Consider the following 5,771-nt stretch of genomic DNA (forward strand, 5'->3'; position numbering starts at 1 on the left):
CATTAAAGCATATTAAATTTCTGTTTTTAAAAGGTTCTAGGTTTCCTGGGAATACTGATCTGCTTTAAATATTGAGGAAAAAAATTAAATCAGACTCTTTATAAATTGATAATTTCTAATAATATATTCTGGAATTTGTCATCAGTTTTCCAGAGGACTACAAAGTTCCTTCTCAGTAAACTAAAAATGATGTTGGTTTATCTTAAAATATTTAGAAGAAATATCTCCTTTAGAGTTGAAAAGGTAGGGAGATCCAAGATGGCTGACTAGAGGGTGACTGCATCTACAGTCACTCCAGAACTCAGGATTCAAGAAGGGAAGATATTGAGATACTAGGAACAACATAGAGTCGTGGGGTGAGTCTCTCCCACCTGGTGAAGCTTGGGCCAGGTGGCAGGCCCCGACAGAGGTCAGCTTCACAGAGCAGGGCAGGGCAGTGAGAATCTTTCCCAAGCAGACCTGCTCTCTCATGCACCAGGCACAATCCACAACCAGTTTCCAGGAGAGGCCCACCCAGTAAGAGCTTTTCCACACAGAGACCAACTCCAAGCCTGGGACTCAGTGGCGGGCCCCAGCCCACAGGCAGCTTCTGGGATCAAGAAGGTCAGGGAGAGTCTTTCCCCAAGCATCCTGGCTCCCTCAGACAAGAACAGGCCCTGTCTATACCCAGCTTCTAAGAGCAGGACTGCCCAGTGAGAGCATTTCCACACAGAACCAGCCACCAGTCCTGGACCCATTAGCGGGATAGGGGCAGCTTTCTTCAGAAGCATTGCATTATCTAGGTCCTCCAAGATTTCATGCTCTTAACCTTGCATTATATTTTAAAAACAGTGTTTTGCACCTAGTTAAATTAGGTCAAAACCAGTGAAGCTTACAGACTTATCATCTCTCTTATGGGGGCTCAGCATTCAATGACTGGAAAAAGCAGATTCCCTAGTTGTGTATAGAGCTCATTGTTTGTGTTGTTCTAAGGGACCTTGAAGACATCATTTGCTTCCTATTCCTGTCCATATAAATTTCTCTTATCTGTACTTGTGCTCCAGTCTCCAAACTATTATGTAAGATGTCTTTGAGAAGTCTTAGAACACTGTGGTTCAAGTACACATTGGCAAAGTCATCATTTGCAACTCACCAAGTTTCAGAATAAGGGCATGTTTCTTTCAAAGTCAAGGTCACATTCTCTGATTTGACTCTAATATTGAATTTCAGATTTAATGCCTGTGATTTGGCATGTGGGCTCTTACTTACAGAGCCCTAAGGTGGTAGTGTCAAATACACTCTTGTCATGGTCCACTGCCCAAGTGTGGGTCTTGTCCTTGATGCTTCTGTCTTGACCAGCCCCAGTCTTGTTCTTGGTGGTAACAATAAAACGGTTCTAGTTGGACTGTCCCAAGTGGTAACAAAAGTAGCTATTTTTCTGACCACTTACCTGTTGCAAATCTCTAAGAGTTTTTTTATTTCTGGTTTACTCCTCACACAACCTTATAAGATATGTAATATACCATATTACAGATAAGAAAACAGGTTAATTCTCAGTCATCAGTGCTTGACACTTGGTTAATAAGAAATGTAAGCTGTAATTGTTATTACCTGTCATAAGAAAGATTCATAGTTTTTCCATATTTAGCAATAATATAAACTGCCTTTGTTCTTGTATGTCAGTTATGATTTGATTTGAAACCTAAGACCATATTGACACATCACTAGTAGTTTTAGTCATACATTAGTGTAATTGACCAACTGCTTACATATATACAAAAATGTCTTCAATGATCAAACTTAACAAACTTTTAAATTGAGCTAATATGGAATAATGTGTTTTCTAAAGTTGCTTTAAGTATATAATTTGTTTTTATTTTTTATTACAAATTTCTACTATTTTAGGCATAATTTTCATATTCTTAATAGCATTTAAATAATTCAGAATCACCTTATACTTAATAATTGTCCCATGTAAAACCTGATGTATGTTCTTTATCACTTGTAGGACTGAGTGTATGGTTTATTATAACTGCAGTTTCTACTATTTATCAGTAAGTATTTGAAGATTCTCAGTTATGAAGAAGGATGGATCATAGTGTAATTGGAATAGTAGGCCTCTCTCTTGGATCATGGTTGAAAAGCTGAGGTAATCCAATCCTGCAAATATTTTAAAGAGCTCATTTTGTGTTTATAGTACCCTAAGTTCCTTTAGATAGACAGATGATACTTGAAGTAGTATTTGTTGTCAGAGATTTGTAGTTAATTGGAAAGTAATGCTCTTGTGAATTGGTGTGATCATCTTCAATATAGGAAATGGTTGTAAACCCAGAGTGCTGATGTATCCTTTGGGAAATAGGATGAACGGGAGATCTTCCTTTTTGCTGGAGCAGTTTCTGGAGAACACAGGGTTTAAAGGACATCTTGGAAGTAGAGCTATCAAGAGTGCAGGGTAGAAGATGGTGGAGTGAGGAGAGGATCAGCCATCTGGTCATTTGGTCTCTGGGTTGGGGGCTGACAGGCCCCTGGGAAGTCAATTGTATCTGCTGGACCATGCAAGAATTCTTATCACACAAGATGAACACTTTCCTGATATTTAGGTGCTTTTCTATTTATCTCAACAAAATTTTGAACTCAGGATGTGGTGGGTATTTCTATGTTGTCTTCTAGAGTGGGTAGTCCTGCCTCTTTTATCCAGCCACTTTCCCTACTGAAATATGGATACCTTTCTACACATTACCTCTGTGGTTTGGAATGAAAAAACCTGATTTTCTTTTGTTCCACCTCTCATATGCAACACAGAAGGAAGACTTTAGGATGCAGTTATCCTGCTGACCTCTCCAGGAAGAAAACTGCAAGTGATATGGTTCTTATGCAACTTGCTTAATTGTCAAAAAATTATTTTGCAAGCCGAAGGCTGATGTGTAATTTGAAACAGGTGCTTAGGTCATAGTATTTGTGAATACTTTGTCTTTTACTCCAAACAAGAAGACTAATAAATGGCAAGTGTGGATGACTTCAGGATCTGTAAAAAACCTCAAAAAGAAAAATAGTTCCAATAAGAAGCATGAATCTTATGTTTCATTCATCATAGATTGAGAAGAAATTCAGGGTTTGGAAAAACTCAAGAGATATGAATCTTCCTTTTTTTTTCCCACTAAGTTATATTATGACTACTATAGTGGAAAACTTCTTGCTTCCAAATAAATAGAACCATTGTATGATGTCAAACCTTTCATAAGAAGCATGAAAATCTTTATTAGTAGAGAAAGAATTTTAAACATATTTGATGAAATTAAGAATAGGTAGTATTACTGGATCATCTGTTTTCTTGAATGGTTGCTAAGGACCAGGGATGCTGTGATGTTGGGAACATACAGCAGATTTACAAAAAATTGAGAGTGGTAGAAAATGCCAAAAATGGGAAATGTTGAGCACTGTTATGATTGGATTGGTCAACCAATTTGATTCTAATGTAATTGTTTTTTCACAAAATAGTGTAGATAAAATGTATAATTTAAAAAAATTTATTTTAATAGAGAGAATTCACTGAGTAGGAAATCATAATAGTAATAATTTGGTTAAAGGTAACTTAGAGCTGGGCATGGTGGCACATGCCTGTAATCCCAGCAGCTCAGAAGACTGAGGCAGGAGGATCTCATGTTCAAAGCCAGCCTCAGCAAAAGCAAGGTGCTAAGCAACTCAGTGAGACCCTGTCTCTAAATAAAATACAAACTAGTACTGGGATATGGCTCAGTATTCTAGTGCCCCTGAATTCAATCCTCAGTACCCCCTCCTCCAAAAAAAATAAAGGTAACTTAGTTTTCTCTTTATGTAACCTCACATGCCACTTCCTGTTATTTTCCTTCAGTATTTTGGAATTGTTAAAGAGAGAAAGACTATGTACATAGGTCCCACTGATTTGCTGGGAATGTCATCATTGATAGGTTGTACCTTCTATTCCTTTCTTTTGCTCATCCATGTTAGCTGGCAGTTTTTTCTTTGAAGTTAAACAAAAATTGGATATGTGCAATAGAAATATATATATGTATGTTTTAATACTTTTGAACAAATGTTACAAGTTGCTTAAGAACAACAAAATCACCAATATCTTCCATTTTGAGATTTGTATAATTTTGTAAACATTAGTGCTTGGTAGCATATTGTAGTACCATGTTAGGGATTAGTGCATGAGCCCAGTAATAACTTTAAACTTCAGGATGAGTTATTGATAATAACTAATAGTGTAAAAATAAGGGAAACTCTAGACTTTTTTTTCATCCCATAAATACATGAATCAGTGATATTCTCTCTGGGGAAAGGAGATTAAGGCCATAAACAATTGTTTATGCACAGAAATGTGGCTTCACCATTTGAAACATATTTGAGGATATAAAAACTTTCCATAAGCTAGCTAGAAACAGCTACCTTTTTATCTTATGAACTTTGAGTCAAAATAAAGCCCCATTTTCATGATTTTATGTAGATTTTAATTTGAGGTCAGCTTGTTCTTTTATGGCATATTATGTCTTGGGTTCATTTTTCCTAATCTTTTTGTATCTACAAATAGCTTTACATTCTGCATATCCTACTGAGATGCTGTAATTGCTTCATAGAGTGCTTATATAATCTGTAGACCATTTACTTCTGTCAGCAGCATGTATGTTAATGCAAGAATAATACCAATAGTTTGGGAGCATCTTAGATTGTTTCAGGCTCTTCTTATTTCTGAATCTGTTGAATTGTGTACTGATGGGATTCCAGACCATTTCACGGGCATTGGAAACTTAGTTAAATAAAGCCTACCTACATTGCCATATAATAAGTGGACTCTTGCCCTCGGTTACAGTAAGCCTCAGATAATGTTTCCTTTTTCTACTTTCCTTCCTTTAGAAATAAAACTGTCATTTTGTTTTGAAAGCAGAAGAGTTTTCTGTAAAATGAAATTTCTACATCTAATCATTGTCTTGAGAATGGGGGAGTATTAATTTTCTTGAGTGTTTTTCAAATCTCAGTACTAAGAGTCCAGGATTTATTAGCACAGATTCTACATTAGTATGCTAAGAAATGTAAAAATGTTCTAATGTGGTGCATCTCATGAACAAGCATTCTAGAATTGATAGATTATTGTAGTAGATTTCCAGGGACCCAGGTTTAGATACTAGTGTACTTAAAGTAGCTGTACTTTGACTCACATAGTTTTGTGCCTGGGAAAATCCATTTCTGAAGAATTTAAATTTTAAAAGTTTGGAAAATGTAATGAATATAAAACAGTGCAGTGTATAGGAAAGGAAATGTCCTGTTGCAAAAAAAAATACATAAAATGAACTAATAAATTTCAAGAGGTAGACTTTAGCAGCAATGATAGTTTTGCATGTATAACACACTGCATTTGCTGTACAGTAGATTAGGTGATTACTACTTGGCTTTGTAGGGCTCTGCAATCAGCAGTTAACAAAATGAAGAAGATGTTCTAGGTACAGAGCCTATGAAAGGTACTTTCTTTTAAAACAGTATGAATGTATGAATATATCTGTTCGAGAAATAACTTGTGTATGTTTAAAGGCTAAAGACCCTATTTGTTTCTCAAAGCAGAGGTTTAGAGTTGTTGAAGTCAAATGTTTCTAGTGCTTAATATGGAAACAAGTATACTCCTAGAGACTCAGTGAAGTCAAGGTGGGGTTTTATTTTGTTGTTCTATGTTGCAATAGGCATTTACTGTATAGAAAGGCATTCACTTCTGCTTTGTTACCTTTCTCTATTGGCTTCCTGGGTACATTTTTAGAGAGGAA

At 36.1% G+C, this 5,771-nt stretch overlaps 1 pseudogene; it reads left to right on the forward strand.

Moving 5' to 3' along the window:
* Window positions 1-864: 864 nt before the first annotated feature.
* Window positions 865-989, forward strand: LOC124973919 (uncharacterized; annotated as a pseudogene).
* Window positions 990-5,771: the final 4,782 nt, after the last annotated feature.

The sequence above is a fragment of the Sciurus carolinensis genome, unplaced genomic scaffold, assembly GCF_902686445.1.
Source record: "Sciurus carolinensis unplaced genomic scaffold, mSciCar1.2, whole genome shotgun sequence".
NCBI classification, from domain to species: Eukaryota; Metazoa; Chordata; class Mammalia; order Rodentia; family Sciuridae; genus Sciurus; species Sciurus carolinensis.